Consider the following 14,252-nt stretch of genomic DNA (forward strand, 5'->3'; position numbering starts at 1 on the left):
TTAACATTTGTTATAAAGCTGGTTTGGTGGTACTGAATTCTCTTAACTTTTGCTTGTCTGAAATACTTTTTATATCTCCATCAATTTTGAGTGAGCTACTTGCTAGGTACAGTAATCTTTGTTGTAGATTTTTCCCTTTGAGTACTTTAAACATTGTGACATTCTCTTCTGGCCTGCAGAGTTTCTGCTGAAAGATCAGCTGTTAAATGTATGGGGTTTCCCTTGTATGTTACTTGTTGCTTTTCCCTTGATGTTTTTAATCTTTCTTTGTGTTTAGTCTTTGTTAGTTTGATTAGTATGTTTCTTGGTGTGTTTCTCCTTGGGTTTATTCTATATGGGACTCTGTGTCTCTTGGACTTGGACTATTTCCTTTTCCATGTTGGGGAAATTTTCAACTACAATCTCTTCAAAAATTTCCTTATAACCTTTCTTTTTCTCTTCTTCTTCTGGGACCCCTATAATTCGAATGTTTGTGCATTTGATATTGTCCCAGAGGTCTCTGAGACTATCCTCAGTTCTTTTCATTCTTTTTACCTACTTCTGCTCTTCAGAAGTCATTTCCACCATTTTGCCTTCTAGCTTACAAGGAGGGCTGGGTGCCCATGGAGCCCAGGCTACAGCATGGCTGCCGCCCACCCTGCTGAAGAGGCTGAGGATGGGATCCAAAAGTGGAAGAAAGAGGATGAGAAAGAGGAGGAAGAGGCAGCCACAGGGCCGTGCATGGGAGAGGAGGCTCTGAGGAAGGCCCCGGAGGAGGGAAAGCTGGACTTACACCCACTGCTCAATAGGTGGGCTCTGTGGTTCTTCAAGAATGACCGCAGCTGAACATCTTGGCAGAACAACCTGCATCGAGTCACCAAGTTCAACACCATGGAGGACTTCTGGGTGATATATAATAATATCCAGCTGGCCAGTAAGCTCTCTTCTGGCTGTGACTACACCCTGTTCAAGGATGGCATTAAGCCCATGTGGGAAAACAGCAGGAATAAGCGGGGTGGCCGCTGGCTGGTCAGCCTCACCAAGCAGCAGCGTCACATTGAGCTGGACCACCTGTGGCTGGAGACACTGCTGTGTCTCATCGGGGAGAGCTTTAGGGAGCACAGCCAGGAAGTGTGTGGAGCCATCATCAACATCTGAGCCAAGGGGGACAAGATTGCTGTGTGGACACGGGAGGCAGAGAACCAGGAGGGCGTGCTACACATTGGGCATGTCTACAAAGAGCGCCTGGGCCTCTCCACAAAGACCATCATTGGGTACCAGGCCCACACAGCCACAGCCACCAAGAGCAACTCCTTAGCCAAGAACAAATTTGTGGTGTGAGAGGACCCTGAGCCTCCCATTGCTGTGTGTATCCTTGTTCTTCTGCTTCAGATATTCTACTATTGATTCCTTAGAGAGTATTTTTTATTTCAGTAATTGTGTTGCTTGTCTCTGTATGTTTATTCTTTAATTCTTCTAGGTCTTTGTTAATTGATCCTTGCATTTTCTCCATTTTGTTTTCAAGGTTTTTGATCATCCTTATTATCATTATTCTGAATACTTTTTCAGGTAGTTTGCCTAATTCCACTTCATTTATTTAGACTTCTGTTTTTCTAGTTTGTTCCTTCATTTGTGTAGTATTTCTCTGCCTTTTCATTATTATTTTTTTTAAACTTACTGCTTCTGAGGTCTTCTTTTCCCAGGCTTCAAGGCTGAATTCTTTCTTCCTTTTGGTTTCTGCCCTCCTAAGCCCAGTCAAGTGGCTTGTGTAAGCTTCATATAGGGCGAGATTTGTGCTGAGTTTATTTTTGTTTGTTTGTTTGTTTTTCTTTTGATGGACAAGGCTAAGGGAAGTGGTAATCCTGTCTGCTGATGATTTGGTTTATATTTTTGTTTTGTTTGTTGTTTAGATGAGGCATCCTGCACGGGAGCTACTGGTGGTTGGGTGATGCCGGGTTTTGTATTCAAATGGTTTCCTTATTGTGAGTTCTCAGTGTTTGATATTCCCTAGGGTTAGTTCTCTGGTAGTCTAGGGTCTTGGAGTCAGTGCTTCCACTCCAAAGGCTCAGTGCTTGATCCATGGTCAGGAAGGAAGATTCCACAAATGGTTTATTATGGCATTAACCCCAGACAAATGGCTGTTACAAAATCAGGCAAATAATAATGAAAATAATGGAATATACACATATACATATATACCCATAAGCAAAATATAAACAGTCCAACAAAAATAAAGTACAATAATTGACCCGTTAAACAAAGGAAACCAAATATTGTATCTACCAGTTAAGAACAAAACTAACTAAAGCACAATCTGAAAAACAAAACTAAAGCAAGGTGCCAAGTGGGGAAAAAAGCAATGAAAAACTAACAAGTTTGGTGAGAAGAAAGAAAGAATAGATATGCAAAGTTAAATAGAGATAGATAAAGAAGATTTATATACATTAAAGATTAACTGCAAGGGGAACAGAACAGTAAAGAAAGCAAAGAGATAAATGTATAAAAATAATAATATATCTTTAAAAAATTAAAATAAAAAAATAAAAATTAAAATAAAAAAAAACAAACAAAAAAAGAAAACTCCACAGAACTACAAAAGCCCAATGTAGAGGTCGAGGTTTATAATAACAAAAAGTGTGAAAACTCAAAAGCTTAATTAGATTTCATAGTGTCAATAAAATCATCAACTACAGTGGTGTAGGGGGGGATGGGCAAAAAAACCAAAAGAATCTACAGAACTAGTCAAAATATAAGAATAATAAATGTTTTTATTGAGTCACTGCTCTCAGAGTCCTTTCCCTCACTGGGAGTCACAGTCCACCTCACCTCCCTAGAATGCCCTCCAACACTATCCTGGTCTCTGGACCTCCTGTGGGGGCAGCTCAGATTCTGCTGCTGCTGCTGCTGCTTAGTCATTTCAGTCATCTTCAACTCTGTGAGATACCATAGACGGCAGCCCAGCAGGCTCCTCTGTCCACAGGATTCTCTAGGCAAGAATACTGGAGTGGGTTGCCATTTCCTTCTCTGGCTCAGATTCTACTCTGGTGCTATTTCTGTGTGTTCTTGCCTCCAATGTCCACAGCTATCAGAACTATTGTGCTTTCTTTTGTGGGAACTCTCAATGTCATTTTATATATTCCGTAGACACAGAGTCGGCTTAGTTGATCATGTGGATTTAATCTGCAGCTTGTACAGCTCGTGGGAAGGTTTTGGGTCTTCTTTAGCCAAACTGCTCCTGGTTTTCAATTGTGGTTTTATTTCCACCTCTGCATGTGGGTCGTCCACTGAGGTTTGCTCCTGAGGCTGCCCTGGAGGACTTGGGTCTGCCCCAGTGAGTGCCAGGTGTGGAGGTGGTGCAGCTACTTGGGTCGCAGGGGTTCTGGCAGCACCAGGTACTCAGGGGAGTTGGTGGCTAGGGCAGGAGGAAATATAGTGCTCTAGAAGGGTATGGCAACCAATATTGGCCGATACACTCCAGTATTCTTGCCTGGAGAACCCGCCTGACAGAGATCCCTGGCAGGCCACAGTTCACAAGGTCATAAAGAGTTGGACACAACTCAAGTGACCCTGCATGCATAGATACAAGGTTTTTTTTTTGTTTCTTTTTTTTTTTTTTTTTTTTGCCTGTGGCAACTCTACCCCAGTGAGGGTTGAGCATGAAGATGGTGCAGCTGCTTGGTTTGCAGGGACCCTGGTGGCGCCAAGGGTGCAAGGACACAGACTGCCTACACCGTAGGAGATATGTCCCTATCAGGCTCTTTTTTCAAGCCTCTTGTAGTCGAGGATCAGAAGGTCTCTTTGGCCAGTCTTTCTCCATAGCTCTGCCACTTCAGGCAGTTAGAAGGCTCCCTTCCCTGGGTTCCGTCTCTGTTCTTTGGCACATCAAGCTCATTAGAGGGGCCCTCAGGCTGGGGTCCTACTCTGTAGTTCAGTGCATCAAGTCACTTAAAGAAACACCCTGGGTCGGGTCCTACTCAGTAGTTCAGTGTGTCAGGTGTTTGATGGGCCAGACTCTCTATTGTCCAGCTGTTGATCCTGGCCTGTGGAGAGAGAGAGGCTATGGTGATGGTTCCACCCCTTATGTATGACTCAGCCATATCGCCTTGCTTCCACGGCTGCCTGGCTTTCCTCCACAGGCATTTCCTACCCATCTCCTCCCTCACATCCCCTTGATCCATCTTTCAGCAGTCAATAGCAGCCCTTGCACTGGGATTGCTCCACAATCCCTAAACTCCAGCCCCCAGCCACTGCATCTTCTAGGGATCTGAATCCCTGTCCAGGATATGTATGGCTGAGGCAAGGACTGTCTGAGTCTCATTCCATTTAGGCTTACTCAGATCAGATGTTTCATTCTCAGCCTTAAATTTTTCTCCTCTGACTCAGACAATTGCCCCAGTGTGGGGATTGGACCCCTGCTTCAGTTCTCACAGCTGCCAAGGACAGGTCCAGTACTACTAAACTCCTATTTTTTCCCCTAGTTCCTTCATCCTACTGAGTTTTGCGTGGTTCTATATATTATTTTCCACTGGTCAGGTACTCCTGTCTGCTCTCAGCTGGTGTTCTGCATGCACTTCTGTGTCTGAAGGTGTATTCCTGATGTATCCATGAAGAGAGATGTCCTCCACATCCACCTACCCCTCCACCATCTTGTTCTCTCCTGGATGACTCTTTTAAAATATGTACAGATCTGTATTTTTCCCTTTTCTGACTATGAACTTCTTGCAAGTTGGAATGATATATTTTACTTTGAAAGTATTTTTGGTTGGTTTACTTTTCTATATTCTTCATGCATAATAGAACATGAATGTATCTGATAATATTACAAGTGAAAATTAGAAAGCAGAGGGATCATTTGGAATAATTATAGCTTGGTAGAGAATATGAGCTAAAGGAGGATTAAGTAAATTGATTAAGGTCATGGAGAAGTTTGAAAATAACAAAGAATAATAGAAAAAATTAGAGGACTGGAATATATGTTCTACTACTTTGTCAACTGGTAAACTTTGCTTTTCATGTTTGGCCAACACTTTAACCAAAAGAGGAGGGATATTGTTCTTCTCTGAATTTTAAAACCCTTGAGGGTGACCTCAACAAACTGACAGAATTTTAACATATTATGTATTTAAAGAATAATTTATATGTCCATTTTCCTACCTCATAATTGTCATGTGAAAAGTTTCTTCCTCTTCATACTTCTCTTCCCACTTGCTAGCCAAGTCTTCTTGACATGCACTCTTATTATTCATTTTAAGAACTAGTGCATGACTTGTCTTGAATTCAGTACTTGAACTCAGCCCAAATCTTCTCTGACCTTCATAAAATCAAAGCTAACAAGGGTAAACTTCTCAGGTTCAAGCCTCTGGATTCAAATGCATACTTAAGTGATTGTTGTACATTCTTTTAGTCTCTGATAGTAGTAACTATGAGAATATTCCAGCAGATTCATATTAATCTCTAATTACATTTATTTTCCCATCCAGGCTTTGAACCTAAAATTATTTTTTATATAATCCTAGCCACGCTGATATAATACATTCTTTCCATTAATAGTTTTATTCAACTGCCAATATACCATACACTATATAGCAATGAGAAGTTCACTTGATTCAGTTGGGATGGTTTTTAGGCTATGAACTTATAATGATATACAGTTTCTCCTCTGCCTCAATGTCTTATACTGCAGGGCGATCTGGATATATCAGCACATGTTAAGGATACTTAATCTGTATGCTCCACGTCTGACACACAAAATATGTCATCCAAATATAAGAAAATAAAAGTCTGTGATACAGGAAAGGAATCTTCAAGATGCCCTGGAAAGAAGAAGAGCAATAAGTATGGCAATTTCTATACATGCTCTTCAGGTACCATATATTGGCCATTTTGTAAGATGCATTGGATACAGGATACTTTTTTACAAGATCATTTCAGAGGTCTCTCAATCCTTGTTAATTGAATAGTTACAATGATAGGAATTAGATGACTCTGCTATAATCCATCAGAAGCCAGAACAAGAATTAAGCCCAATAGTTGAAATCATTTTTATTCATCAGAAGGGATTAAAGAATAACTAGCTGACTATAAGATCTCTAGGAAATCTGGACATACCTGAAATAAGTATCTGTTATGGGTTGAATTGTGCCCATCCCCCAAATCATATGTTGAGGCCCCAACCTCCAGAATCTCACGATGTGACTTTCTTTAGAGATGGGGCCTTGAACGAGGTGATTAAGTTATAATGAAACATTTGGCACAGGCCCTAATCCAGTATATATCTCTATGAAAAGAGATTAGGGCTCACCAGGGATGTGCATATAGTAGAAACGAGGACATAGTGAGAATTTGAAAATCAAATAGTGAGGCCTAAGAAGAAATCTATCCTGCTGACAACTTGATCTTGAACTTCTAGATTTCAGAATTGTTAGAAATAAATTTTTATTATTTCAAGCCCTCAGCCTGTTATGGTGGCTCTACCAAACTAATGTAATTGTAAACATGAAATTCTTTATCAACATCTGCATTAGTCATTCAAATTATTTACCACATTCCTTAAGCTATAGTACAGACAACATGTAAAATGGCATATATGTATATATTAGTTCTAATGGCTATTTTAAAATCTTGATCTCTCTGCTTGATTTTGCATTGTTGCTGCACTTATAGTGGCTTTATTAATATTTATCCACCAGTATTTATACAAGTACTTTGGCTACCTGCTGCAAAGAACTGACTCATTTGAAAAGACCTTGATGTTGTGAAAGATTGAAGGCAGGAGGAGAAGGGGACAACAGGGAATGAGATGGTTGGATGGCATCACTGACACAATGGACATGAATTTGAAACTCTGGAAGCTGGCAATGGACAGGGAGGCCTGGCCTGCTGCAGTCCATGGGTCACAAAGGGTCAGACATGACTGAGCAACTGAACTGAACTGATTGATACATAATTGTTATAAATTTATCAGTTAACCAATATTTCAATGCATGTAGTCAGTAACAAGGAATTTAGGGTGTCCTAAGGACTAGATTATTATTTGGCTGAAAGCAGAGCTCTGTCTTTTTATCAACCAACAGTTATTAGATTTTCAATATTGTTTTTCCTTTTATGGGGCCAATTATTTGGCACTTCTAGTCAATTTTCTAGATTATTTTGGCAGAGGTTTCAACAGGTGATTCTCTTTTGCTTCCATGGGGGTCAATTTTGAAATTCCTAGGAATGTTAATAATAGCCAAAGTTATTCATGAAAAAGTTATTCAAAGTTATTCATAGGAGTTTGGCATCTAGTAAATGTTGAACATATGGACATTTAAAACTTTATCTCCATTATACATGAGAAAAGCTCACTACTTCCATAATATTCCAAAGTCATAGACTACTCTAGAAGTGTATCTACTATCTATATAAATATTTGTGGTTTGTATCTGATCCTTGCTTGATCACTGCAAATAACTCCATTTCAGCAGACATCTAAATAAACAAAACAAACTTAATTGAAGTCCTCTGCACCCTGTCTGGCTTCACCTTCTTCTGTGGATTTTAACGTCATCCCTGAGCTTATGAATACCTGGATAGTTGGTGAATGGGAGGACAATACTTATTAGGATACCTAGTTGCTCCACTATCCATTCAAAGTTGATCTGGGTTGATCACTGGGCCAACCACTAAGGCCTACATCAAAAAACCAAATATGAACCACCTAACGAGGTCTATGACTCTGAATTTCCTCCTTTGGCAGATCTTTAATCCTTCCTTGGCTTGGCTATCCACTCTCTAGGTAACATAGCTGACTTTACTGCTAAAGCAATAATAGCTGCCCAACATTAAGTCATTAGATTCCTTAGCTTCAGCAATATTAAATAATCAAATTGCCCTTAACTACCTCCTAGTGGAACAAAACTTCCCTGGTAGCTCAGAGGTTAAAGCGTCTGCCTGCAATGCGGGAGACTGGGTTCGACCCCTGGGTCAGGAAGATCCCCTGGAGAAGGAAATGGCAACCAACTCCAGTATTCTTGCCTGGATAATCCCATGGATGGAGAACCCTGGTGGGCTACAGTCCACAGGGTCACAAAGAGTTGGACACAACTGAGCAACTTAACTTTCACTTTCACCTCCTAGTAGAACAAGGTGGTGTATACACTGTAGCAACTTGGATAATTTTCTTTGAGGAAGTAGAAACTCAATAGCATAAAATTAGGAAACAAACACTCTGCTTACAAATTTCACTTGATTCCTCATGGTCCTTTGATTTGTTCAGTTGGCTGACTTCAAGCCTAGGTTCATTTCTCAAGACAACTATTCAAACTAGATTTGTAATATTATTTTTAATTATGACTTATATAATTATTTTAAAATTTTATATCTCTTACCTGTCAGGTATCTGCAGAAATAATGCACCAAACAGAATGACATTAGCTCATCATTTTGAGATAATCTCCATTGTTTACAACCTTGACAAAATATAAAGTTAAGAATGGAAGATGCCTGAGAACCCCTCCTCTACATTCCTGTGACCCCAATAGTTTATGACTTCTACTTGCTCTCTCCCCCTTCATGTGGGACATGACTTCCAGAAAAGGTCCTTCCTGGCACAGAGGAACTCAAACAGACAAAAAAGATTTCAAAAAAAAAAAAAAAAAATGACATGATACTTGATCAGTGATGCTTTCAGAGAAAGATATTGATCAAAAAGGGAAAAGTGAAATGGATAAAGGAAACCTGATTTAAAGTGGAGTCAGCAAGCTATGAAAGAAGAGCTCTCATACATCTACCCCTTATATAAACATAAATAGTCAACAGGAAGAAAGAAGATTTCTGCATTCCTCAGTAACAACAAACTGTCTGTCACTTGTAACCATTGTTCAGAACCAAAATTTTGAACTCTAATTCTCCTCCAGTGAATTTTTTTCAGGACAATCTTCCCTAACTTCTTCCCAGAACCTAATAAAATCTAACCTTCTCTTTGTCCTCTGAGATTTGCCTGAAGTTCACCATAGTTAAACTTCATATCCTAATCTGTGATTTCTCTTCTTGCCCAATCAAACTCATGTTTGCATAATAATAATTGCCATTAATTCTGATAAAAGGCCAACATTATATAAATCTGTCAATTTATCTATAACATAGATTGTACACATGTGAATATATTTATAGCAAGTAATCTTTCCATAAAACAGATTCGGCTTCCTGCAATGATGGGCCAGGTAACTAAGATCCACCTTCCTAATTAGGGAAACTAAAAGAACTGGATGAAATCAGTTTAAAAATTAGCTTAAGAGTTTTGATGATATTGAGGAAACTTGAGGCCAAAATCTTGGGGAAGGAAAAGGCAAACAAAGTTGTTTGTATTTTAAGGGTACTGGACAATTATCCAGAAAGAGCTGTGAAGTAGAAATGCCTCATTGACATAAAAGTGAAAATGAAAGCTGAAACTTTACAAAGTGGAGAACTTCACTTATAAAATAGATAATATAATAATTTTAATTTATTTGGTAAACTAAAATGAGATATTAGGCTGTGACCACAAAGGGATAATCCTTTAGAGTAAAGAAAGATGTAAAGTAAACTGTCCATTGCTCACCTTTGTATTTATTGTGAGGGTGTAAGGCTGAGGTTGAAGGCAATCTTAAGCCTTGACTATAAATTAAAGTAAGACAAGTAACGTTTCCAGTTCCCTAACAGAAACAAAAGATTATCTTTCATGAAGGGAGAGTGAACTCTATTAATTTTTTATTCCTATATTTTATACAATTCACTCCTATAATATATTTTGTTATGTGCTATTTTGCTTCAGTTGTGTCTAACTCTTTGCAACCCTAAGGACTGTAACCCACCAGCTCCTCTGTACCTGGGATTCTCCAGGCAAGAATACTGGAGTGATTTGCAATTTCCTTCTCCCGGGATCTTCCTTACCCAGGGATCGAACCCTTACATCTCCTGCATTGGCAGGAAAGTTCTTTACCCCTAAGTAAAATAAATGACTCCTATAAGCAAAGAATAATCCCTTATGATTATACAGTGGAAGTGAGAAATAGATTTAAGGGGCTAGATCTAATAGATAGAGTGCCTGATGAACTATGGATGGAGGTTCATGGTACAGGAGACAGGGATCAAGACCAGCCCCATGGAAAAGAAATTCAAAAAGCAAAATAGCTGTCTGAGGAGACCTTACAAATAGCTGTGACGAGAAGCGAAAAGCAAAGGAGGAAAGGAACGATATAAGCATCATAATGCAGAGTTCCATGAATAGCAAGGAGAGATAAGAAAGCCTTCCTCAGCGATCAATGCAAAGAAATAGAGGAAAACAACAGAATGGGAAAGACTAGAGATCTCTTCAAGAAAATTAGAGATACCAAGGGAATATTTCATGCAAAGATGGGCTCAATAAAGACAGAAATGGTAGGGACCTAACAGAAGCAGAAAATATTAAGAAGAGGTGGCAAGAATACACAGGAGAACTGTACAAAAAAGATCTTCATGACCCAGATAATCACGATGGTGTGATCACTGACCTAGAGCCAGACATCCTGGAATGTGAAGTCAAGTGGGCCTTAGAAAACATCACTACGAACAAAGCTAGTGGAGGTGGTGGCATTCCAGGTGAGCTATTTCAAGTCCTGAAAGATGATGCTGTGAAAGTGCTGCACTCAATATGCCAGCAAATTTGGACAACTCAGCAGTGGCCACAGGACTGGAAAAAGTCAGTTTTCATTCCAATCACAAAGAAAGACAATGCCAAAGAATGCTCAAACTACTGCACAATTGCAGTCATCTCACACGCTAGTAAAGTAATGCTCAAAATTCTCCAAGCCAGGCTTCAGCAGTACGTGAACCGTGAACTTCCAGATGTTCAAGCTGGTTTTACAAAAGGCAGAGGAACCAGAGATTAAATGGCCAACATCCACTGGATCATGGAAAAAGCAAGAGAGTTCCAGAAAAACATCTATCTGCTTTATTGACTATGCCACAACCTTTGACTGTGTGGATCACAATAAACTGTGGAAAATTATGAAAGAGATGGGAATACCAGGCCACCTGACCTGCCTCTTGAGAAACCTATATGCAGGTCAGGAAGCAGTAGTTAAAACTGGACATGGAACAACAGACTGATTCTAAATAGGAAAAGGAATATGTCAAGGCTGTATGTTGTCACCCTGCTTACTTAACTTATATGCAACACACATTATGAGAAACGCTGGGCTGGAAGAAGCACAAGCTGAAATCAAGATTGCTGGGAGAAATATCAATAACCTCAGATATGCAGATGACACCACCTTTATGGCAGAAAGTGAAGAGGAACTAAAGAGCCTCTTGATGAACATGAAAGAGCCGATTAAAAAATTTGGCTTAAAGCTCACCATTCAGAAAACGAAGATCATGGCATCTGGCCCCATCAATTCATGGGAAATAGATGGGGAAATAGTGGAAACAGTGACAGACTTTATTTTGGGGGGCTCCAAAATCACTGCAGATGGTGACTGCAGCCATGAAATTAAAAGACGCTTACTCCTTGGAAGGAAAGTTATGACCAACCTAGATAGCATATTGAAAAACAGAGACATTACTTTGCCAACAAAGGTCCATCTAGTCAAGGCTATGGTTTTTCCAGTGTTCATGTGTGCATGTGAGAGTTGGACTGTGAAGAAAGCTGAGCACCAAAGCATTGGTGATTTTGAACTGTGGTGTTGGAGAAGACTCTTGAGAGTCCCGTGGACTGCAAGGAGAACCAACCAGTCCATCCTGAAAAAGATCAGTCCTGGGTGTTCATTGGAAGGACTGATGCTGAGGCTGAAACTCCAATACTTTGGCCACCTCATGCGAAGAGTTGACTCATTGGAAAAGACCCTGATGCTGGGAGGGATTGGGGGCAGGAGGAGAAGGGGATGACAGAGGATGAGATGGCTGGAATGCATCACCTACTCAATGGACATGAGTTTGGGCAAACTCCAGGAGTTAGTGATGGGAGTTAGTGACAGGGAGGCCTGGCGTACTGCGATTTATGGTGTTGCAAAGAGTCTGACACAACTGAGCGACTGAACTGAATGAACTGATAAGCAAAGAAAACCAGGCTTCTTGTAGAAAGAAGACATCATAGTGAGACATATAGAATAATATAACCAATTTTGTAAATCATATCTTGAATACCTCATAGAGACTGTAAAGGAACTATTATTTCTATGGTTAAATAAATAAATGAAAATTTTGAAAAATATTTTTCCAGGGAATATGGAATGCAGATTTCAAAAGGAACCAAATAGAAATTCTAATAATAAAATGAATTAATATCGGATCTGATGGATAGATGTCACTCCAGATTAGAAATAGCTAAGAAGAGAAGTAAGAAACTGGAAAGTAAATAAGAATCGTCCAGACTGTAGACTGAAGTAAGCAAAAGATGAAAAGTACATCAAGAGAATGAAAAGATAGGCCACAGATGGGGAGAAAACACTTGCAAAAGACACATCTGATAAAGAAATGTTATCTAACATACACAAAGAATTTTTAAAACTCAACAAAAATAAAAGAAACAACTCAATCAAAAATAGACCAAAGACCTTAACAGACTCCTCACCAAAGATGAGATACAGATGGCAAATAAGCATGTGAAAAGGTGTTCTACTTCATAAGTCATTTGGAAAATGCAAATTAAAACAAGAAGACACACCTACACACATATTAGAATGCCCCAAATCTGGAACACAGGCAAAGCTAAATACTGGCAAAAATGTGAAGTGACAGGGATCCTGCTGGTGGGAAGGCAAAGCACTACACTCATTTTAGAAGACAGATTGGTGGTTCCTTACAAATATATTCTTGACACATAATCTAGCAGTTTTACTCCTTGGTATACACCTAGATGTGTTTAAAGTTTATATCCATACAAAAACCTGCACAATGAGGTTTACAGAAGCTTTATTCATAATTGCCAGAACTTAGAAGCAACCTAGATACCTTTCAATAGGTGAATGGATAAACTGCGGTATACCCTGACAATGAAATAGTATTCAGCATTAAAAAGAAATGAGCTATGAAGCCACAGAAAGACATAGAGAAACCTTAAATGCATATTATTAAATGAAAGAAACTAAACTGAAAAGGTTACATACTGTATAATTCCAACTATATAACACTCTGGAAAAGGCAAAACTATCAGTCAGTTCAGTCGCTCAGTCGTGTCCAACTCTTTGTGACCCCATGAATCGCAGCAGGCCAGGCCTCCCTGTCCATCACCAACTCCCGGAGTTCACTCAGACTCACGTCCATCGAGTCAGTGATGCCATCCAGCCATCTCATCCTCTGTCGTCCTCTTCTCCTCTTGTCCCCAATCCCTCCCAGCATCAGAGTCTTTCCAGTGAGTCAACCCTTCGCATCAGGTGGCCAAAGAACTGGAGTTTCAGCTTTAGCATCATTCCTTCCAAAGAAATCCCAGGGCTGATCTCCTTCAGCATGGACTGGTTGGATCTCCTTGCAGTCCAAGGGACTCTCAAGAGTCTTCTCCAACAGCACAGTTCAAAAGCATCAATTCTTCGGCACTCAGCCTTCTTCACAGACAAAACTATGGAGACAGTTAAAGGAATCCGTGGTTGCTAGGGGTTGAGAGAGATGGAATACACGGGCAGGCTGCAGGGGATTTTTAGAGCAATGAAACTATTCTCTATGTGTTATAACAGTGGATACATTTCATGCATTTGTGCAGATCCATAGAATGTACAACCCCAAGAGTGAACCATTATATAACCTATGGATTTGGGGTAGTAAAAATGTAGTAGTGTAAGTTCATCAATTATAATGAGTATACTGCTGTGCTGGGGGATGTTGATAATGGGGGAGGCTATGCATGTGGGGGAGCAGGACATATTTAGAAACTCTCTGTATTTTCTTCTTAGTTTTATTGTGAACCTAAAACTATTCTAAAAAAATAAGTCTTTAAATGTTTCTAGGTAAGAGAAGGCAATAGCACCCCACTCCAGTACTCTTGCCTGGAAAATCCCATGGATGGAGGAGCCTGGTAGGCTGCAGTCCATGGGGTCGCTAAGAGTCGGACACGACTGAGTGACTTCACTTTCACTTTTCACTTTCCTGCATTGGAGAAGGAAATGGCAAACCACTCCAGTGTTCTTGCCTGGAGAATCCCAGGGACGGGGGAGCCTGGTGGGCTGCCATCTATGGGGTCGCACAGAGTCGGACACGACTGAAGTGACTTAGCAGCAGGTAAGAGAAGCAGAATATCCAGTGATAAATTCTAAATACATTTAATTGATTTACAAAAGAAAGAA

General features: G+C 39.9%; 1 pseudogene; it reads left to right on the top strand.

Annotated features, from left to right (window-relative positions):
* Positions 1-592: 592 nt before the first annotated feature.
* On the top strand, positions 593-1,346 carry LOC147366235 (eukaryotic translation initiation factor 4E type 1B pseudogene; annotated as a pseudogene).
* Positions 1,347-14,252: the final 12,906 nt, after the last annotated feature.

The sequence above is a fragment of the Bos grunniens genome, chromosome 9 (assembly GCF_055505025.1).
Source record: "Bos grunniens cultivar Pamir isolate PY7600 chromosome 9, Bosgru_T2T1.0, whole genome shotgun sequence".
NCBI classification, from domain to species: domain Eukaryota; kingdom Metazoa; phylum Chordata; class Mammalia; order Artiodactyla; family Bovidae; genus Bos; species Bos grunniens.